Source organism: Doryrhamphus excisus, chromosome 7, assembly GCF_030265055.1.
Source record: "Doryrhamphus excisus isolate RoL2022-K1 chromosome 7, RoL_Dexc_1.0, whole genome shotgun sequence".
NCBI lineage: Eukaryota > Metazoa > Chordata > Actinopteri > Syngnathiformes > Syngnathidae > Doryrhamphus > Doryrhamphus excisus.
In genome coordinates this window covers 4,931,237-4,955,112 of record NC_080472.1, presented here as the reverse complement: position 1 = coordinate 4,955,112, position 23,876 = coordinate 4,931,237, and the positions used below count along the sequence as shown (strand labels likewise).

Below are 23,876 nucleotides of genomic sequence, written 5' to 3'. Positions count from 1 at the left end.
AAAATACTTTTCTCGCCTTTCCTTTTTGAGAGACAAGATGGCTGTTGCCACCCCGCCTTCGCCCCCCCAACCCCTTCCCCCCCTCCCAACAGAAGGCGCTTGCTTTGTTAGCTGCTTGACCACGTTTCATTTTGCATCCGCGTTGGGATGGGTTTCAAACTCGCGCTCTCACACGGTGAAAAATGTAGCCGTGATTAATCGTTGTTAATCGTGATTAACAAGTATTAATTATTTTAATCACGTTTCAAAAGAGACTAATAAACCTGACTGACTTTGTGCTTTGTGTTTATTGTGGACTTTTAATTTGAAAGTAGCGTACTTCCTACATGGAAAAGTGGACTTTTTGGGAATGTTATTTCAAAAAATCCTTATGTGAGACATGAACACACGTCTTTCTAAAGATATGAAAACCGGTAAAACGAGGCAGCTAATGAATGCGCGTGATTGGGAAGGTCTTCCATCCGTGTTGTAAGCTAACGGCTACATTCCTGATAACATGAATAACTTCCTGTCATGTCTGACGGAAGGATCGTGAATGATGGGCAACAATCCAAAAAAGTCACACGTTGGAGGGATCTTGAGCCACTTTGCCCTGCAGATGGGTTAATTGCCTTCACCAGATTCTTAACGACGATGGACCAAGCCGCATTAATGCCTCATTTTTTTCCCAGCCCTAAAATTAGGGCTGGGAAGAAAAAACACTTGAACATGTCCTTGCTTCCTTTTTCCAGGATTTTGTGTGTTTAAGTTTTCATCACACGTCAGGATATTGGATTCATGCATGCACAAAGGCGGGGCTAGCTGTGTTTGACACTCCCGTACTTCAACCTAGCGTTTTGATACTTTGATACGGAAAAGTACGGCAAAAGGCGGTTAGCAGCCTTAGTTAGTAGCTTGCTATTACTGAGGGTTTGACCCTCCGCCCTGACGTGGCCATGTGGGCAGGCAAGGTGGAAGGAGCCAACTTACATAGTGTACACCAGGGGTCTCAAACTCGCAGCCCGTGGGCCAAATGTGGCCCGCGAGACGCTAGTTTGAGGCCCCCACCTCGATACCAAAGTTTAATGTTGAAATGACAGCTTAAAGCTGTGTGCACACCGGACACAATTAACATGATTTTGCCCCGCCCATACTGTTACCCCGCCCTGTTTTGCTTTGGATTAGCAATGAAGCTAAAGGCTTATGACGCTGGGTACAAATAAATTGCAGGAAATTATTTGGAATAAAACGGAAAATCCACGTCAAGATAAAGCATCTCATCAAACATGTTGTTAAAGTTACGACGCTGCTCCCAGATGGAACTGAGTACGATGCTAACTTGCTAATTGGGTAAAATTATGAAGTTTCATTAATGTTCACGTTAAAGGTTAAATAACTGTTAATACTGTACGTTTGAATCTGAAAAAAATAATTTCTCTACCAACTGTATGTGGTTTCTTACGTTTTATTATTATTTTACTTATTTATTACTGATTGATTGATTTATTGTCTTTATTCTTAATTTGTTTATTTATTTATTTTTATCTTATTTTGTGTATAGAAAAATAAAAATGAAGATATTTGAGAACAGTGGAATGTTTTATCAGATATTTTGGTGTGGAAAACCGGAACCAAAGCACTGAAAAAGTGTAGGGTATAGCAGAAGCAAAAGCATTGAAGGTAGTTTTTTTTTATTGATTTTTTTTCCAGTTTTTAATAAATGCATTTGGGGTTTTTTTTTGAAAACCTGATGCGGCCCGGCTTCACCCAGAACCTAGCTCCGGTGGCCCCCAGGTAAATTGAGTTTGAGACCCCTGGTGTACACAGTATCATCTAGCATTAGACACACATGGACACGTATATGGACACATTGTGTGTTTGCTTGTTTTTTTTCCCCCCAACAAACAGTAGCCATCCTCCGGGGTTCACAAGAGGTTTGGGGGTCGGAAAAGGGGTCAAGAACACTTCATTGATATGGGGTCAAAGGTTGAGGGTAGGGTTGCCGTCTGAGGGCCCTCGTGTGTGTGTGTGTGTGTGTGTGTGTGGAGGGGAGGGGTGGGGGGGTGTCTTGCAGCAGGTTGGAGACCCCCGTCAACCCCCTCAACCCCAGCCTGAGCCAGTCTGCCACTCTTGGGGCACGTTTGAGACGGGGCGGTGGCAGCACACACACACAGTCCTGGCGCCCGCCCATAAAACGTGTTAACCCTTCCTGCGCTCTGTGCCTTGTATCCAGGATGAACAGGTGGTCCGACAAAACATGGGCATCAATTTCCTTTTGACTTATCCCAGCGTGTGTGTGTGTGTGTGTGTGTGTGTGTGTGTGTGTCAGAGAGCGGCAAAAAGGGGCGGGGTCTAATCCAAAATATGTACAAGAAGACAAACAAAACAATAGAATCTTCTGGAGGACGTCTTTGGTGGTCTTGTTCCCGGCACGGGGGGACGTCCTCACCAAACCACTTTAAAAAACACTTTTTCCACTTTGAAATATGTCCGCTCTCCTTCAGTCCCGAAAGGATCCCCAAAGCGGCGTCAGCAAACCTCCACGAAGATTTCTATTCTTTTTGGGAGCAGATAAAGCCAAGCGGGTGTTTCTGTCTGAGTCAGCAACACGGAGGAAAGTCTGATTAAAACCAGGCAGGAAGTCATAAAAAAAACACAGAAAAGAGGTGTCAAAATGTTGTTTCATGGCGTGAGGATGTGCAGCATGGTCACGTGACCCGGGAAGAAAGATGGTGGCTGTCCGCGCCAGACGCTTTTCTGCGTATTTTGTCATCTGTTATATTTTGTATTTGTGTTGCTTTTTGTATTTTGGTGTCATGGCTGCCATGGAAGGGAAAACATGAACCTTTGATTATTCACTAACTCACTAGCTAGCTACTAGCTAGCTAGCTAGCTAGCTAGCTACCACTAGCTACTAAATACACGTGTAATACATACATTTAGTAGATATACATATACTGGCAAGTACTTTGGTACAGTACAAATGCAACTAAAATAATAACAAATATAATGAGTCCATCACCATTTTTCAAGGTAGGAAGTCCAAACTCAGCTGAATCTAAAGTGAAAGTCTGTATTGCAGTCCTTGGAAGGCGTACCTAATAAAGTGACCTGTAATGGTTTTCACTGGTGTTTTCCCAGCATGCAACAGCCATGCCGCTGGATCACATTTATTGGCAAAGTGCGTGTGAAATTCTTAAATATTTCAGGAGCAGCAGGATGATGAAGAGTTTAGCGCTTGCGGGCTTTTTCTGCAGCGGTCGATTCACCTTCCTCCTCTGTAACGGAGGGAACCCCCCCTTTGCTGGGGATGCGAGGGGGGGAGGTGGAAAGGGGGGGGGGGGGCATCAGGCGGCGAATGAAAGTAAAAGTTTCTTTTGGTTTCTTCCAGGATTCTGTGACCAGCGGCGACCACGAGTGGAGCTGAAGCCCAGCGAGGCTTAACCAGGGTAAGTACGGTCATGTGACCTACCCGTACCCACCCCGCCGCCCCCATCCCGTCAGAGTTGACTCAGGGCTTTACAGGAACGGTGGGAGGGGGGGCAGCAGCTGTGTGTGTGGGGTGATGATGACATTCCGTCACGTGTACACACGCTCATGAAAGAATTATCTTTAAGTCAGGACATCTTTTTTGCTAACCAAGGACTTTCTGTTACTCAAGGCCGAGTTAGTTAGAGTTAGAGTTAGTTAGAGCACACCAGGAGTTAAGAAGGACTAGACTATATCTTTAAGTCAGGACATTTTTTTTTGCTAACCAAGGACTTTCTGCTACTCAAGGCCGACTTAGTTAGAGTTAGTTAGAGCACACCAGGAGTTAAGAAGGACTGAACTATATCTTTAAGTCAGGACATTTTTTTTTGCTAACCAAGGACTTTCTGCTACTCAAGGCCGACTTAGAGTTAGTTAGAGCACACCAGGAGTTAAGAAGGACTGAACTATATCTTTAAGTCAGGACATTTTTTTGCTAACCAAGGACTTTCTGCTACTCAAGGCCGACTTAGAGTTAGTTAGAGTTAGTTAGAGCACACCAGGAGTTAAGAAGGACTGGATGATTAGTCCTCATGGAATATGACAACGTGACTACTAGCACAGTACTCCTACCAGGATGCCCGGCAAGGTGTACTGTATTCGGGCACATGTTCCGAGCAGCCGCTGTAATGACGCCAACGTTTCAGGTGTGATTAATTGTCGTCACTGAGCATTTGGTACAATTAGCATGCTAAATGTCCTCTTAGCATGCTAAATGTTTTGACACATTTGGGTGCAGCAGTTCATGAGGAGAAGATTCCACCATGGGGTGTCCTCACGGATCGGCATGGCGGTATCTACAGTAGGAGAAGTGGCGGTCATATCAAGACATAATTCCTGCTTAAGCTCATTAGCCGCTGGTCACCGAGGGGTTACTCCGTCTGTCTGTAAGCCGGTCCAGACTCGGGGCCCAGAAGCTGTGCGCTGCTCAGACCTGCTTATGTAACATAGGTGTGTGTGTGTGTGTGTGTGTGTGTGAAAGACTTTTGGGGGTGGGGGCTTCACATGAAAGAGCTCCGGAGACGTTCGGGTCTTGGAAAGCCCTCAGGCCAGTGGAGGCGGCCATGTTTCCCAGCCGGGACCAGAGGTTAGTCAGCTATTTGTAGTCCAGACGTGGAAATGTGTGTGTCGTTCTTTATGGAACTTCTCGCCGAGGTGCGGATGAGCAGCTCGCGCTCATGTGCCGAGCGCCCGGGCGACTATTTATCCCAGTTGATATTGAAAAAAACAAAAGTGTTCCCGGGCTAAATCTGGAGCTCCATAAGTCAGCGAGGCGAGTGGGAGGATTGATGTCTGTGTTGGCGTGTGGCGTCACGGACCAAAAGGACTGAATAATTTAACGTTCACATTATTTTTTGCGGCGACGTTCCTGCTCGAGCTCGGCCACGTCACTCTTACGGATGCCGGGAAAGTTGAGTGAGTTTTAGCCGGGGTTTTGGGAATGCTGGTGGCGTGGCGTGGAGGCCGGCTTTCCACTGCCGGGCGTCTCCCGGCAGCTCGGTGTGAGAATGGGAGTCAAAAAGGCCACATATTTTATTGATGTGTCAAAAGCGAGCTGAAGAGAGGGGAGGGGCGGTGGGGAGGGCGGGGTGTCACCTGATCCCCGGGCTGATGTCGCTCCATTCGAGCGGATCGATGCTTCCCGACCGAAGGAGGCGGAGACGGAGGCGGGCAAGACGAAGGGCTGAAACCTTCCTATTGATTTGTCAAAGAAATCTCAAGTTTGGTGTTTTCTTTAAACGTCCGCTTGAACCCGAGCTGTCAGCGCCGATGTTTGCCCACCGACCCGAAATGTCATGCTCCGTGGAGCTTCATCATCTCGCTCTTTTTACTTTGCTTGCTTTCATTTAAACACTGAACTTTTTTGGCCCAACTTTGTTTAAAAACCAACAAATCAGGCTAGCATGATATCATCCATAGCATCATAGCATCGACTGTCGGTTTGCACCACAAAAACCTTGACCTTTCCAGGATCAATACTGTAGATCAGGGGTCTCAAACTCAATTTACTTGGGGGCCACTGGAGCTCGGGTCTGGGTAAGACTGGGCCGCATCAGGTTTTCCAAAAAAAAACAAAAAACGCATTTATTAAAAACAAAAAAATTTAAAAAAACTTCGCTTTGGTTCCAATTTTCTACAATAAAAGCTCTGATAAAACATTCCACTGTTCTCAAATATCTTACTTTTTATTTTTCTACACAAAATAAGATGAAAAATAAATAAACAAATCAAGAATAAAGAAAATCAATCAATCTGTAATAAATAAATATAATAATAATAATAAAACGGCAAATAATAAAAACTTAAGAAACCACATAAAGTTGGTGGGTAGAAATAATTATTTTTTTCAGATTAAAATGAACAAAGCATTATTAGAGCCCTGTAGACATGACAAAACACGACTATAGTCACATTTATACTCTTTTTATTTACAACATATTGCGCAACTGCAGGGTCTTGAGACACATGCTAACTCGCAAACTAGAGAGCTAGCGACCTAAACGGTAGCCTTCAAGTTATTTCCTTTAAACTTAAATAGCCAAAAACTTACCACTTCCACACAGATAGGGAGGATAACTATTAACAGTTATTTAACCTTTAACATGAACATTAATCAAACGTAATAATTTTTTCTGGGTACATGATACCATACAGCATCCATATCAAACTTGCGCGGGCCGCACTAACATTAAACTTTCATATCAAGACGGGGGCCTCAAACTAGTGCCGCGTGTTTGAGACCCCTGCTTTAGATCCTCCACCAACTCGTCAGACTAGAACTTCTTGTCTAGAGACTAGAGCTGACTAGCTAGTGGTTGAGCAAGAACTGATCAGATGAGCAGTCTAGTGGCCCTCAGAGCGCCTGGATGACCTGGATGGACGCTGCCTTGTTCCATCAAGCATCCTGGAACCGTTTGCTTTCCGGTTCTACTGTCCATTGGAATTATTTGCTGTTCGGTATCTGCTGTTCTGGACCGGTTTTCTGGCTTTGACGGTGTGACATTTGACCTTGGCCACCACCAACCACAAAGTGTCCTCCCGGCCACTCTTCCCGTCTCGGGCGGTCCAAGTTTTCCATAGCAACGAGGCCCCAAACACAACCCCCTCACTCCCGTCTGTGTGATCCAGGCCATAATAAGCGTAATCCCTCCCCAAATCTGTTTTTTAAACACAGCCGTGCATGTGCAGCTGCTCATCACATTCCTAAATATCTCAGGGATACAAAAACCCGGCGCGGTCAGCTGCGCTCGTGTGGGTGGCCGATCACAACAACGCCGGTTAGCGTTTAATTGCTTCAAGGACTCGTTGGACTTCCTCCTCTGCGCTCTCTGGACGTGGAGTTGATGGCGGAGGACCCAAGACAGAAAAGCCCTGCGTGACTTCACGGTTGGCACGGCGATAGCACAGGAAAGTGGGGGGTGGGGGGGGGCTGAAATTAAAGAGCAGTTAAGGACGAGCGGGGGAAAAGAGCAGCGGCGTGCACGGGCCATAAAAGGGATAGTTTAAGCATTGATCGAGAGCGGCGCTGGAAATGGCAGCTGTAAATCAATTTTATCTTGGAGGAGCTAAAGAGTGTTTTCTAATGAGGTTAATGCCACGTAATGGCTAAATTCCTCAGCTTAAAGATGCCCTCAAGGTGGTGGCGAGAGATGGATGTCGCCGAGCGGGAGGAGGCCATCTTGTCTCGCCTGTCTTTTATCTTCAAACGCGTCAACGCTTCATTTGTCGCTGTGCTCGCTGGCTCGTTCGCTGGCTGGCTGGCCGTGGACGCATCGCTTTCGTCGATAGACTTGCCTGACTGCGCATCGTCGGAACCTATCGGGAAGCGCACTACTGTGGAGGCCGGTTATGTCGCCACCTGACCGCTTATGTCGACACAAGGTGTTGCCGGCGAAACCGGAAGTGAAAGGAACCGTTCCCTGCACGTTTATTTGACATGCAAGAATAGTAAAGCCTTTCCTTCAAGGCTAATGATGCTATGCTAGTATGTTATTTCCTAGCAACACATGTACATGTGCTAAGACGGGAATCAAACTTTGCCATACGAGGGAAATAGCGTATCAATTTCAGTCCTTTCCCGCCATTTTTGCTTCAATAATATTTGTAAATGTTCTTATTATGACTTATATTTTGACTTCATTCCCGTTATATTATTCCTGTTTCCCTAAGCTAACACTGCTGACCAGGACTTGAAGATGAATTGGTCCACATAGACCTGGTCCACAAAGGGGACCACTTAGCTTTTCAGCAATCTTTGGTCTTAGGTTCCGAGTCTCCACTTTGCAGATCTTAACAGGACCAAGTCAGGACTGGATTGATGTGGATTTGGATTTGGATTCCATTTCAAATATGCGTGAAGTCGCTGGCCTCCAAGGTCGCACTGATCACCCCGAACCTACTCGATGATTACTCGGTGTCGGAGCACGAATCCTTCCCATTTTGATTGTTACGTAACCCGGGATTAACGGTGTAGCTGTTATCAAAGACTAGCCTGGGCCAAGCAGAGTTCTTAGAAGGGAATCAAACGTCGACTCGTTGTGTCTTCTACTCAACCAGCCACGATTCTCAACCAATCCTCACATTTTGTGGCATTGTTGATGAGCACAAGAACACTGTTGCTTTTGACCCCCCCCCCCCCCCCCCCCCCCGTCATAATTCCAAAGTGATATTCTTCAATATAAGTTCTAGTTGGAGATGCATCCCTCCAGATGAGTCACATGACCATCCAGTCTTTTAATGTGGTTCTGGTCCATCTCTGGTCTGGTCTGTAGTGGACCATCACAGTCATGATCCCACTGTGATGGTCCACTACAGACCAGACCACTACTGGTCTTGACATGCAGGGAATCCCATTTATATGCTGGGAGTTAGCAACCATGCTAGCTCCTTTTGACATCCATTCCGATAGAAAACTGTTTACAGTGTGTGTGTGTGTGTGTGTGTGTGTGTGTGTGTGTGAGTGAGAGAGAAACTTAAGGAAAGTTCATCTCCAAAGACCTCTGGCATTGATCACTGGGGCCCTAAAGCTATTATCATGATCTAATTAGCGTTAACATAAGTCTGTGTCACGGCCCGGTGCAAGGCTGCCTTGTCCCCAATTCCACACTTTCACTGCATCCCGGATAAAAATAGCACACACACACACACAGTAGAATCTTTGCATTGACAACAGGAAGAAGTACTGCATGTCCAGCATATCATACACTGTCTTTACTACTCTATTGTCGTCAAACCTCAGTTTTCCTACACCCCAGTTTCCGTATGGAGAACATTCATTCATTCATTTTCTACCGCTTTTTCCTCACGAGCGTCGTGGGGGGTGCTGGAGCCTATCCCAGCTGTCTTCGGGCGAGAGGCGGTGTACACCCTGGACTGGTGGCCAGCCAATCACAGGGCACATATAGACAAACAACCATTCACACTCACATTCATACCAGTCGTCAATTAACCTAGCATGTTTTTTGGAATGTGGGAGGAAACCGGAGTACCCGGAGAAAACCCACGCATGCACGGGAAGAACATGCAAACTCCACACAGAGATGGCCAAGGGTGGAATTGAACCCTGGTTTCCTAGCTGTGAGGTCTGCGCGCTAACCACTAGACCGCCGTGCCGCCCTGTATGGAGAACAATGTTCTCCAAAATGTTCCCATAGTTCATAAAAAGGCCTGAGGTCAGTCAAGATCTTCCACAGCAAACTTCACCATGAACGGGTGACCATATTTTGATTACGGAATACCAGGAGTTAGTCTGATCATTTCAGTCCATTCCAAGTATTCCTTTGTGGACCATCCTTCCGATGTCTAAAGTCTTGTATTGCTAAATACTACTGAGCTCAAATGCTTGTTAACTTCTGGAATATGACCAACATTTCCCAGAAAAATGTGCCTTGTACGGTCGAGTGGTTAGCGCGCAGACCTCACAGCTAGGAGACCAGGGTTCAATTCCACCCTTGGCCATCTCTGTGTGGAGTTTGCATGTTCTCCCCGTGCATGCGTGGGTTTTCTCCGGGTACTCCGGTTTCCTCCCACATTCCAAAAACATGCTAGGTTAATTGCCGACTCCAAATTGTCCATAGGTATGAATGTGAGTGTGAATGGTTGTTTGTCTATATGTGCCCTGTGATTGGCTGGCCACCAGTCCAGGGTGTACCCCGCCTCTCGCCCGAAGACAGCTGGGATAGGCTCCAGCACCCCCCGCGACCCTCGTGAGGAAAAAGCGGTAGAAAATGAATGAATGTAAAGTCACACTTGTAAAGTCACAAGAAGTTGGGAATTTGAACCGTTGCCCCAATTTTACTGGACGTAACCCGGCATGAGTCGAGGACTTGTTCCGATCACATGTTTAGCTTTTTCTTTGGCCTTCTGTGGCAACACTAAATTCCAAAAGCCGTCCACACGTCAACCTCATAGGAAGGGGGGTGGGCTACTGCCGCTCAGTTTCCTGAAAAACAAGGAAAACCAGGACGTCAACCTTTGACATCCCGGACACAAATTTGGACCCCGGTCATCCCCACAAAGCCGGAAACTTTGTCCAAAATGTCTCGCTAAGATGAAGGATGAAGATTCAGGGACAACTAAGGACTCCAGCCCAACCTCTCATCGATCCAGGCATTGATCAAGAGGTGCGTGCCCCCACTCCCCCCCACCCTGCCCCCAGGGTGTGCGTCCATTAGTACGGCCGCTGTAGAAGTTAGCCGCTATATTTAAAAGACGCCATTGATTATGGGCTCCTTATCTGGGCTGTCCACTCGGACGTGCTATTATTTCCCAGCATGATTAGCGGGGGTGCTAGGTCACCACAGTGGGTGGCGCTGGTGTGGTGCACACACACATGCACGCACGCACGAGCGCGCCCATTAAGCCGTCACCTGCACACAAGCAAATTTCCGTATTTAAAGAGAGCGCCCACTCGTTGGAGATGTTCTCCAGCGTTCCATGGCAGCGTTTGGAGGAACGGACGCATTAAGTCGCTTGCAAAGTGTTGATGGCCTGTGAAGGGCCACCCGCCCCGGCCGTCCCCCCCTCCCCCCCGACCCTCCTTTGATTGATATGTGAAATCCGTCTCCCTCGGAGGCGGTGAAGGCGGTCGCTGTGTGCGTGTGAAAGGTGCTCATTGTGGAGTGGGGACCACTTTGTCAAGAAACAATCCTGTTCCCAAGCACGGCCTTTAAAAAAAAAAAAAGATACAGCCTCTCATTGTGCCTGCTTGCAACTTTAATTTTGCGTGTGAGGTCATTTTAATCCTGATGAATTTTCATCGTCGTGCTCTCGGTTCAATGGCCGCTGCCGCTAAGGCTCCAAAGGAGCCGGAAGAATAGGAACCCACCCACGGGCCCCGCCAACAGGGGTACACTTAACAGAGTGGCTGAGAGCGCCCGCCTTTTGTGGACACGCATTTAAGTCGCACAAAGGACGTTCCCTCAATGGATCCCGATTCCCGATACAAACGCTCCCACTTGAGTCACATCTCAACACGGAACATCATTCTGGAGAGCCGATTCATCCCCAAGTGTCCTTTTCCACATCCATACCACCCAACCCTGGGACGCACGGGGGTGAGCAGGGTGGCATGTTCTCCCCGGGTGGGGGGGGGGGGGGGGTTCTCCGGGTATTCCGGCTTCCTACCACATTCCAGAAGTTATACCACGCTAGGTTGTTTGGAGACTCTAAACGGTCCATAGGTGTGAATGCGAGACTGTTGGTCTCGATGTGCCTTGCCATTGGCTGGCCACCAGGACACGGGGGCCGCTGTACCGGACCCAAGTGGTAGAATTGAGAGTGGCTGGCCTCGACATAAGGACCTCGACATAATCAGCAGCCATTTTGGTTTCTAAACGTTGAGAGATCATCATCACATGCCGACACCGCTGTCAAAGTAAACAAGGCACCGGGACCCGGGGTGGGCCGTGCAGGGGGACGCATTCAGACACTTTGCACCGAGTACAAAGAGTACCGTCCCTGAAGGGTTCCCACAAAGCAGGAAGCATACACTTGTCATGCTAAGATGACGAATGAAGATGCAGGAGCAACTAATGACTTGTCCTACCTCTCATTGATCAAGAGCTGGGCCCCCCTGCCCCCCTCCCCCGGCCCCTATAAACTTTAATGTTCCGACACATTGCACATAGTTGACCCTTTCATTGACAACATGGGCGGACTGTCGAGCATCATCTGGAGCTGTGAGAAGACGATGATGGATGATCATCCGATGTCAACAAAGGAGTGAGGAAATAGGGGACATGTTTGATTGCCGCCCACCAGTGGGAGGAATTTTGGGGATCGGTCGGCATGGATTGATTTTGAGAACATCAGGACGACGGCATCGTCACTAAAATCTACAGGATCATCCAAGCTTCCTGTTTGTTTTGACGCCGCCATCATTCGTGCAGATGATATTTATTTGGGGCTTCAGGAAGTTCGCTAGCAAAATACAATTAAAAGGAAGCAGCTGACTTCAAAATGGCAACTTTCTGTTTCTTCGACTGTCGGCTACTTTCTGTCCCGTTAGCGTAGCCGTCGATCCAAATGGCTGATTGCTTGTTTACGCCGTCAACCCCCCTCCACCCCCCACGAGTTTGCCGATTCCCGTGTCCAGGCTTGACAAAGTTGCCAGATTGCGGGTGAAGTTTTTGCCCCGGCAAACATGTTGTCTTTGCTGGCGCTCATTAGCATCGTGGCTAAATGTGAACCGGATCTTGTTTGGGACGCGGTGGGGTGCGAGCGTGATTCATAAGGCTTATTTATGTCGCATGTCGCCGAGAGCCAGCGGGGGGGCTGAGAGCTTCTCTTTTCTGCTCGCCGTCGTGCCTTTTTCTTAAAATACGTCTCCTCGCCGTTTTTGATCATGCCCAAAAATAACGACCGTCGGAGATGTGGCTGGTTGTTGTTGTCGCCAGCAAACTCCGGCCGGCTTTGGCTGCTTCCTGTCTCACGGAGACGTACATGATGGGGACGCCTGCCTCCCCGGCACGCCCGCCCCCCCAGCCCCCCATGTGTGTGTGTTCATTTGTGTTAAATACGGGAAGACTTGCGAGTGTGTCCATTTATGCTGCAAACGAAGTGTAATGAGCTTTTAATTCAGCGGCCCTCCGTAATGTTTTTGCATGTCGTTATCCTCTTTGCACCTTCACTTCGTGTTAGCCGCAAGATTTAAAAGCCGAGACGTGTGAGAGGAGGCGTTCACGTGCATCCACTCTTTACCGCCATCAACGCCGGGACTTTCTCTTCAGGAAAACACAACTTTTGGTGTTTGACAGAACGTTGGGATCTTGGGATGCAAGAAAGGAAAACTAGAGGATTTAAGTTTAGTGGGGTTACTGTGGGTTACTGGATAGATGTTCCACTAGGAGTGATATCAGGGTGGGTAGATGTTCCACTATGAGTGATATCAGGCTGTGCAGATGTTCCGCTAGGAGCGATATCAGGGTGGGTAGATGTTCCGGTAGGAGCGACATCAGGGTGGGTAGATGTTCCGCTAGGAGCGACATCAGGGTGGGTAGATGTTCCGGTAGGAGCGACATCAGGGTGGGTAGATGTTCCGGTAGGAGCGACATCAGGGTGGGTAGATGTTCCGCTAGGAGCGACATCAGGGTGGGTAGATGTTCCGCTAGGAGCGACATCAAGGTGGGTAGATGTTCCGGTAGGAGCGACATCAGGGTGGGTAGATGTTCCGCTAGGAGCGACATCAGGGTGGGTAGATGTTCCGCTAGGAGCGACATCAGGGTGGGTAGATGTTCCGCTGGGAGCGACATCAAGGTGGGTAGATGTTCCGCTGGGAGCGACATCAAGGTGGGTAGATGTTCCGCTGGGAGCGACATCAAGGTGGGTAGATGTTCCGCTAGGAGCGACATCAAGGTGGGTAGATGTTCCGCTAGGAGCGACATCAGGGTGGGTAGATGTTCCGCTAGGAGCGATATCAGGGTGGTTAGATGTTCCAGAAGGAGCGATATCAGGGTGGGTGGATGTTCCGCTAGGGGCGACATCAGGGTGGGTAGATGTTCCGCTAGGGGCGACATCAGGGTGGGTAGATGTTCCGCTAGGGGCGACATCAGGGTGGGTAGATGTTCCGCTAGGGACGACATCAGGGTGGGTAGATGTTCCGCTAGGGGCGACATCAGGGTGGGTAGATGTTCCACTACGAGTGATATCAGGGTGGGTAGATGTTCCGCTAGGGGCAACATCAGGGTGGGTAGATGTTCCGCTAGGAGCGACATCAGGGTGGGTAGATGTTCCAGAAGGAGCGACATCAGGGTGGGTAGATGTTCCGCTAGGGGCAACATCAGGGTGGGTAGATGTTCCGCTAGGAGCGACATCAGGGTGGGTAGATGTTCCGCTAGGAGCGACATCAGGGTGGGTAGATGTTCCGCTAGGAGCGACATCAGGGTGGGTAGATGTTCCACTAGGAGTGATATCAGGGTGGGTAGATGTTCCATGACTGATCATGGTGGTGTGGTCCCGTTTTGTTGTTGAACAAATGTCGGTGATGATGATGATGATGAAAGGCGCTTCCACCAATCCCGACTTAGCATGATTGTCTTTGCAAGGATCACATCTGGGATCTAATGAGACGGTGTACCTAATGAAGCGGCCGGTGAATATGTTTTAATTAAAGCCGAGCGCGGACGTGAGCTCTTATTTTGGCGCCTGCTCATTAGCGTGAAGGCGTGTGAGCTTTTATTTTCGTTGTTAGCGGCAATCAGGTGACACCTTATTAAAGTGGAAACTATTGCCGGACTCGGAGCCATCAAGGAAATATCTCCGGGAACGCTTCTTCCCTTCACGTCGTCCTGCCGTGGATTCTTTTCTAATAATATGAATTATTCACAATTTCATGATGAAGTATTCCAACAGGAAGCTCCAATTAAAGGCGGTCTTTGAAATGACCTTGACTCGGTGGGAACACGCCATCCACATTAAAGACGACACCGCTAGCATGTTTGCCAACGCTAGGAATGATTATTATTTTTACCAGGCATTCATTAGTCATAGTATATTTTCATGTTGGGATATTATTTTACGACCATTGATTTATTATTATATGTCATAAAAACAATAATTAATACATTTCAAACAACAAAATAATAATAATAGAATTTAGAGTATTTGAAAATATAATAAATGAAAATAATAATGCAATTATTCATATATTAATTAATATTTAATTTAATTACAATGATTAAATTACTAGTAAGAACATAATATGGATTGTTTGAAATTAATACTTACAATTACTGCTAAAAATTAAAAATAAAAATAAAAAAGTAAAAAGTGGCAGTGGCAGTGGCTAATGTCCAGCAGGATGCAGGTGGTGATGGTCATGGTGGTCATGGTGGTGGTGATGGTCGTAGTGGTGGTGATGGTGGTAGTGGTGGTGATGGTCATGGTGGTCATGGTGGTGGTGATGGTCATGGTGGTGGTGATGGTCGCAGTGGTGGCGATGGTCATGGTGGTGGTGAAGGTCATGGTGGTGGTGAAGGTCATGGTGGTGGTGAAGGTCATGGTGGTGGTGAAGGTCATGGTGGTGGTGATGGTCATGGAGGTGATGGTCATGGTGGTTATGGAGGTGATGGTCATGGTGGTGGTGATGGTCATGGTGGTGGTGATGGTCGTAGTGGTGGTGATGGTCGTAGTGGTGGTGATGTCATGGTGGTGATGGTTGTAGTGGTGGTGATGGTCATGGTGGTGGTGGTCGTAGTGGTGGTGATGGTCATGGTGGTCGTGGTGGTGATGGTCGTAGTGGTGGTGATGTCATGGTGGTGATGGTTGTAGTGGTGGTGAAGGTCATGGTGGTGGTGATGGTCGTGGTGGTGGTGATAGTCGTAGTCGTGGTCATGGAGGTGATGGTCATGGTGGTTATGGAGGTGATGGTCATGGTGGTGGTGATGGTCATGGTGGTGGTGATGGTCGTAGTGGTGGTGATGGTCGTAGTGGTGGTGATGTCATGGTGGTGATGGTTGTAGTGGTGGTGATGGTCATGGTGGTGGTGGTCGTAGTGGTGGTGATGGTCATGGTGGTGGTGATGGTCGTGGTGGTGGTGATAGTCGTAGTCGTGGTGATGTCATGGTGGTGATGGTTGTAGTGGTGGTGATGGTCATGGTGGTGGTGATGGTCGTGGTGGTGGTGATAGTCGTAGTCGTGGTCATGGTGATGATGGTCGTGGTGGTCGTAGTGGTGGTGATGTCATGGTAGAGATGGTCGTAGTGATGGTCGCTCACCTGCCAGTCACAGGTTGAAACGGGAGGCCTTGAACAGAAGCGGACCAATCAGCTGCACCCCCATGCCTTTGAAGGTTACCTTTTCGCGATCAGCCGCCCTCCCCGCCACGCCCCCCCAGTGCAAACATTCCCACCGCAGTTAAGTAGGTCACGTCGGAGCGGAATGGAAGGTTGGACGGCGGCTTAGCCGGCTGTTTGTCGACTATTAAACGATTGTGCTGCCTCAGCACACATTTCTCACACAGCTGTGCGACTGAAAGGAGGCAGCGCCGCGGCAAAAATCACCTCACTCGCTCACTCGCTCGTTCGGCCTCTTTGTGCGTGGACCTGTTTGCATAAAACCGCCGCTCTTCCCGTACGAGAAGGCCTGCTGTGAGTTGGGGCGGGGGCGGGGCTAGGGCGGAAGGCGAGGAAGGCGAGGAGGAGGTAAACTCGCTGACCTGAGGGCGAAGACGCGTTGCTTTTCTTTGCTCTTGTCCGTGTTTGCTTTTGCGCTACTCTCCTGACGCGGTCCGTTCACATAGCCCGAGGGGCGGGGGCAGGGGTGGGGGCGCACCGGCTTTGGAGACACCCCCGCTCCCTCGGCTAAGCGTGCCAGGGGGGCGCACCTGCCTGGATGGCAGCGAGGATGAGGAACTCGCTTAAAAATAGAAAGACGAGAGGGGGGCACCTCGCCGTGGCTTCCATGGGGAAGGGGTGCACGTGCGGCGTGTGGGTTACCAGACCCCCCCACCCCCACCCCCCCCCCCCCCCCCACTCAGAACCAAATGAGCCCAGATGGTGATTGATTTTTCAAGTGTTGACATCCCTGCTTGAGAAGAACCTCTCATGCTCATGCGCACGCACGTGCACACACACACACACACACCTTTGACACACTTCCTTCATCATCATCATCATCCATGTGACTACCAAACACACGTCTAGTGAACAGAAATAGTCCGTTCCAGGGTCAAACTGTGTATAGGCAGTGTTGGCAAGGAAATGGTGTCTGACTTTAGCCATGCTCAAACCATCAAACATCCTTGGGATTATTTGATATTATATCATTAATATCTATTATTTCATATATTCTACATCATCGTGATTCATATTTTATTAAATGTTAAATATGAATTTACATTTTTTTTATGATGTCATAATATTTTTGGTGCTTTTAACATTCAAATATAAATAAAATAATTTTTTTTAAATATCAAAAGCTAATTTATTGAATGAAATTTGTTTTCAAATTTCTATATTTTTTTTATATTTGAAAAATATTTTTTCCTAAAATTTGAAAGCTAATTTATTGAAATCAAATATTTCTAGTTTGAAATGTAATATTCAACCGAGTGAGAATATTCTAATATTTAAATCTTATATTGTTATTTCTAGCATGATTTCATCACTTCTGAAATCAATTTTAATTGAAATAATAATATAATATAATATAATATAATATAATATAATATAATATAATATAATGAATAGGCTGAATAGAGTGTAAAAAGGAGGGCGGGCGGGTCGGCGCGTCCATCACATATTGACCTTGCGAGCGTCGGAGGGCGGCGGCGGCGGCGAGCTGCCCATGAGGCTAAATGATGTCACTAGCTAAGCGGGCGTTCTCAGGCCATTGGCTGTGTTTGCGTGACTAAAGACGTACAATTACGGCGGCCATCTCTGTGAACTCTTTGTTGTGGCGGGTTCAAGTGCGCTCTAATGGGCGCCCGCCGCAGGAAAGGAGGCGTAGCGAGCGAACGCCGGTGGCTAAAAGGCGCATCTCATTACGAGACACGAACGCCCGCTCGGCTCGTTTCCTCTCCTGCCTCCTTTTTTTTACCTTTCTCTGTCTTTTTAGTCATTATTTACGTATCGCATGCAAACATTGTCATCCATCTTTGCCCCCCCCGACTCCCCCCGGCGGTGTCCCTCGCCGCTCTCGCCCTGCGTTGATGTGAGGATGCTTTGTGCAGGCGGTGGGCGGCTGAGGATGACGCACACCTTTTTACCATTGTAACCAGTTGCACATTGTCAATGGGACGCTCTCTCTAAGCGCCCCCCCCCCTTGCCTCTGCCCCCCTCCAACCCCTACCCCCGTCCCCCCTCCTCGCTGCGCCGCTTAATGCTAGCGCTAAATGCATCATTAGACGGCTAGGCTGCTGTGAAAGTGGTGGGACAATGGAGGGGTAAACAAACCAACAGGAAATAACCCCCCCCCCCCCCCATTGCCTGCCCCCCCCCCCCCCCATGCTCTCACATTGTCGTGCTGAAATGGCTTCAGATGCGCTTTAGCGTGCGGAGATCTTTATGGCGTGGAAAAGTTTATTACCTCCGACAAGGACGGCGTTGTTGCACTCGACTATTTGCAGAAATCAAAGGTCTCTCTGTTAGTCATGCCCCCCCCCACACCCCCTGCACCCCCTTCCCCCCCACCCCCTTTGTTTTATTCTCCTCTTTGCCTACGTGACCCTCCACACGCTATGCTTGCAACTACTAGGTCAAAGGTCAAGGTGCATCAAAAGGATGCTTGTGACCTTGAACCAATGTCACACAGAGGTCAGGGGCAATGCTGCTTTGTTGACCTTTCATTAGAGGTCGTCACCGTGACAACGCGCTTTTTGCTTGGTCATTCTTGGACTGGCACTCATGTACACGAGTGCTAAAGTCATCTTCAGAATGACACAAGAAAGTAGCGCAGAAGAAAAGTGATGTAGAAGAGTCGGGTAGAAGAGTCGGGTACAAGAGTCGGGTACAAGAGTCGGGTACAAGAGTCGGGTACAAGGGTCTGGTACAAGGGTCTGGTACAAGAGTCAGGTACAAGAGTCAGGTACAAGAGTCTGGTTCAAGAGTCTGGTTCAAGAGTCTTGTTCAAGAGTCTGGGACAGGAGTCTGGGACAGGAGTCTGGGACAGGAGTCTGGGACAGGAGTCTGGTACAAGAGTCTGGTACAAGAGTCTGGTACAGGAGTCTGGTACAGGAGTCTGGTACAGGAGTCTGGTACAGGAGTCTGGTACAGGAGTCTGGTACAGGAGTCTGGTACAAGAGTCTGGGACAAGAGTCTGGGACAAGAGTCTGGGACAAGAGTCTGGGACAAGAGTCTGGGACAAGAGCCAGGTAGAAGAGCATCATACGCTACCGTACCAAGGTACCCCAGTAAAAGTAGCATGGAGAAGAACGTAGAGAAGAAGCGTTCAAAGGTCACAAGATGCGTGTGAAAGCTCAACAAACATGTTCGTTTTCCCCGAGCGTTTCATGAACGACTCGTCTGCTGAAACATGTTGGAAGAAACAGAAACTTCACAGCTCGTTTGTTTTCTTTTTTGTCTTCCTTGTCATCTGGACTCATCCGGGCTCGGTACCAGAAGCTTCCCTTTTGTGCCGCCCGCCCGAGTGGGCCCCATGCCCCTTTGTAGTCCCTTTTGTAGTCCGGTGCCCAGCTGGGACTACAAAGCTAATGTGGTTCTGGTTCTGGTTTTGGATGGTCCAGCTTTGGATGTTGTGATAAGTGGAAGATTCGTTATTGTTATTGATAATAGTTATTGTTTTTTATTTTTATTTCAAGAAAAATGAAAGGAAATGAAACATTTGATTCGGTTCCCCTGACTAGAGTATGAACTATAAATGTCAAATATTATCAAAAATATAAACATTCATGGAGAGGTCAGTCCTAGCTGTCAATCAGCGGTCTGTTGTTGAGCGTGTACCTAATGAAGTGGCTTAGTGGGGTGCCAAAAAGAGAGCAGTCACCGTGTGTGGTGTTGACCAACAGAGGAGGAAGAGGAGGCTGCCTGCCAGCGCTCGTCAATGATGAAGGCTCATCTAGCAGATCATATTACAGACGCCATTTTGTCACTTCCCTCCGCAATCGTTCCTATCATCCTTTATTCTCATGATGGTGGTGTGTGTGTGTGTGTGCGTGTGTGTGTGTGCATGTGTGTGCGCTGGCACGGTGGCACGCCGCGAGTTAACGCCACAAATTGCGTCTCGACGCAGGTCTCCCTCCGCCGTGCGTTTGGACAGGAAGGCGACGTTGATTGGCTTTGTTCAGTCTTCCTGGCAGCCGACACCAGCTGACATCTGTTCCCTCCTAACCACTCAGACTTATCTCCATCAGGGAACTCACACATGCACGCACACGTGCACGCGCAGGCTGTCAACGATTCTCATGGTTGGGGAGGGAAAAGAGATGATTTTCTCTGGCTTGACTGTGGCAAATCTTATGGCGTGGCTAATTTGAACACTCGTAATCGTGATAGCGTGATGGCGATGATGATGATGATGATGATGATGAAGATGATGGTGGTGCACTGGAACCTCGAAGCTCAAACACAATTCGTTGTGCCTGTGGACGTCCGAGTGGGTTGGACTGGGAAACCTTTCTGATGGGAAGATCTGTTCCAGGGTCAGTCTGTGGCCATCATGGAAGCATTTTACTTCAGTTTACTTCATTTTTGTTTATTTTACCTAATTTTACTTCATTTTAATTCATTTTACTTCATTTTAGTTTATTTTACTTCATTTTACTTCATTTTAATTAATTTTAATTAATTTTACTTCATTTTACTTCATTTTAATTAATTTTACTTCATTTGACTTCATTTTAGTTTATTTTATTTCATTTTAATTAATTTTACTTCATTTTAATTCATTTTACTTCGTTTTAATTTGTTTGACTTCATTTTAATTCATTTTACTTCATTTTAATTCATTTTACTTCGTTTGACTTCATTTGACTTCATTTTAGTTTATTTGACTTCATTTTACTTCATTTTAGTTTATTTTACTTCATTTTAGTTTATTTGACTTCATTTTAATTCATTTTACTTCATTTTACTTCATTTTAATTTTACTTCGTTTGACTTCAATTTACTTCATTTTAGTTTATTTTACTTCATTTTACTTCATTTTAGTTTATTTTACGTCATTTTAGTTTATTTTACTTCATTTTACCTTATTTTACTTCATTTTAATTTATTTTAATTTATTTTACTTCATTTTACTTCATTTTAATTCATTTTAATTAATTTAATTCATTTTAATTCATTTTAATTCATTTAGTTTATTTTTTGGTCATCATGAAAACGCTATTCTGTATTTTTGAATTTTTTTCATTTTATTGGTTTCCATTTTTCTTTATCATATTATCATATTTTGGGTGATGGAAAGCTTTATAATGTCTAATAGGCCACGTATGAACCCAGGGGGTGAGGATGGGGGTGGGTTCGGGGTGAGGATGGGGGTTCGGGGTGAGGATGGGGGTTCGGGGTTAGCATGGGGGGGGTTAGGGTGAGGATGGGGCTTAGGGGGTCAGAAGGTGGCACGACCTGAATCAGTGATATTGCAAGTGCGTGGGTCTGGCACGGCGGTCTGGGGCAGACATGAGGAATGTGAAGGCAGGGTGGCATCAACGCACACTTTGCCCCCCCCCCCCCCCCCCCCCCCCCCCAGCCAAAACGCGTCTGCAAACAATATTTGTGAATGTGTGAGGAGGCGATGCGAGGATCCAATAAATCCTAAAAAAGATGATGTGAGAAGAAGCTGTTAGAAATTAGCCTCCTTCTCGGGGGTCCTGGGAAGTCAACGTGCACATTTTTGTGTTTTTGTTGCAATTAACCACAAAACACCAGATGAATTCTTTAGCGGCCATGTGTGGCGCTGTGTGTGTGTGTGTGTGTGTGTGTGTGTGTGCACATGGACGCGTGTGTGTCACTGGGTGTGTGAGCAGGTGGCGGCCATATTTGAAGATGACAGTAGGGGTCTGACCCATGCCAGGCCCAATAAAGCAGCCTTGTGATGGAGCTTATGTGACACACCATCCCCGGGGCGACCAGGTACCCCCGCTCCCCCGCCCGTCCCCCCCACACACAGGAGCTGCTGCGTGATGGCGGCCCGTGTCTCTGATGACGACACCATCATACCCGCGTTGCCGTCGACTCCGCCCGCGTCTTTTGTCAGACGTCTGGCAGGCTTGCTGACACGTTCACAGTCCAGCTGCGATGGCGTTTGTGTGCGTCACGCCCGCCCGGGACCACGTGACCCCGTGCATTAACCCCCCCCTACCCACACCCCCATCGCAGCACATGCAAACATACAGTGCATCCTTTTCTATACAGGAAGTCATCCTGACACGCTCACCATCTTCTTCCCTTCTATTGACTGGATAAGAGCAATAATAAAAATAAAAGAGCAATAATAAAAATAAAATTAATAAATAATAAAAATAGAATAAATAGAAAAAATAGAGGAAAAAATATATAAAATAAAGTAAACAGGAAAAAAATAATATAATTAAATAAAATTATTTTTATTATTTAATTATATTATTAATAATACGCAATTAGATAAAAAATCAAATTATAAAAAACATTGCAAAAAACAATAAACACAAATTCATAAATCGGTTTAAAAAATGAAGCAGCACCATCGTATCAAATGTTAGCGTTACTACCAAGTGTGAAAAAAATATTATGTTACATCATAAAACCTTGTTTGAAGTGTTGCCAAAAATAACTTAACCACTATTGAAAAAGTGTAAAAAGAAGTTAACCACTTCTCATGTAATTGGTGGATGACGGAAACGTATTGTGAAGGTCATTTGTGTGATTTTGTGTCGTGTAAATACGTCTTTGGGAGCAAGCGGTCGGGTTAAAAATAAGTCTTTGCTAGCGAATTAGCTAGCGAGTTAACCAAAGTCTTTAATGTCGGTAAAGACGCCCCAACCAACCCGGATGGGACAGGTCTCCTTTCACGCAGACGCCGTCCCATTGTATTGTATGGTATGGAGACAGCGTCCTGCCCCCGGGCCACCCTTTGGACACCCCTGTTCCCTGTGTATGTTTCCAAATAAGCGTGAAGGTGCTTTCAGGGGTTTACGTTTGAAAGGAAGCTGCGTCAATCAGTCACAACAAATACACAGTTATTTGGCCCGGCGTCTACGCGCTTCTTATGCTCTCGTCAGACGGCGGAGGAGCGGCAAAGCGGAAAATGCAAATTCCCGCATTGTGGCGGCCCGCTTGTTGAAAGAACACCCACGGAGAAAACGTACTTTATCTGCCTTGCCCCAATTTGATTACACATTGCTTTTTCTTTTTATGGACATTTGCATAAATGTCCTGCTCAGCATCTTTAAAGTTGTTTTATTAACGCCTCTCGAGACGCCCCCCCCCCCGCCTTAACGCGTCGGCCTCGCTAATTGCACCCTGATCTTTTGACGTTCTGCCTCCTACTGCATCAACATGACAGAAATAAGAAAGTGTCAGTGTTTGACTCCCTTTTGCTTACCTTCCCCGCACATAGCCTCAACCTGGAAGTCAAACGTTGGTGTTTCCGAATGCACCACGATTGTTTGGCCTTGGTGGAGGTCGTTCATGGGTTTTATAGTGCTCCACTTGGCAGGCTGTACCGAGACCCCTTCCGACTATTTCGATGTCCTCACTTTGCTACATGACAGCAGTGGGAACTGAATGATGGCAATGTTGCGTGTGAATGCTTAGGAGCTGAAGAATAAACTGAAACGAGGTGGAAAGACACAAACGTCGAAATGCTGAACGAATATGACGAGTAATATGACGAGTAATATGACGAGACAATATAAAATTATTGTATGAATGATAGCTAGCATGATAGCACTTGCGCATATAATTTTCTACTGATGGCAACAACTAAAATGCTACTCTGCTAACATTAGCATGCTAGCATGGTGATGTTAGCATATAACACGTTGTATGTTGATAAATGTCTGCGTATGCTAATGCTTGAGAAAAATGCTACTATGCTAATGTTAGCATGCTAGTGCTAAAAATTAAACACTTAACATGATAAGCACTAAGTGGTTACATGTACAAGTTTCTAAGGTTAGCATGTTGGCAGTGTTAACATGCAAAATCTAGCATGATGGCAATAACAATGCTAAAATGCTAACATTAGCATGCTAACACTTAGCATAACTATCACTATTTATCTGATAAAATATAAAATGGGCTAAAAAGGATACTATGCATGTTGTCATCAATATAGTAACGTGTGTGTGTATATATATATGTATGTATTAAAGTGCTCAGTGCCTACATATGTTAACACTCATAAAAATGGCGAAAAAATGATACTATGCTAATGTTATCATGCTAGTGCTAAATTGCCAACACTTAGTGGTTACATGTACAAGTTTCTAATGT

General features: G+C 46.9%; 1 protein-coding gene across 7 annotated transcripts in view; it reads left to right on the top strand.

Moving 5' to 3' along the window:
- Positions 1-23,876, top strand: part of znf536 (zinc finger protein 536) — a 290,819-nt gene that overhangs the window by 121,044 nt on the left and 145,899 nt on the right. For 6 of the 7 annotated variants that reach the window (XM_058078806.1, XM_058078805.1, XM_058078810.1 and 3 more), the window contains one exon: positions 3,371-3,428. The gene's annotated coding sequence lies outside the window, so the exon portion shown is untranslated. Of the gene's footprint in view, positions 1-3,370; positions 3,429-3,449; positions 4,595-23,876 lie in introns of those variants that run through there. The other variant, XM_058078811.1, reaches the window with a different exon arrangement.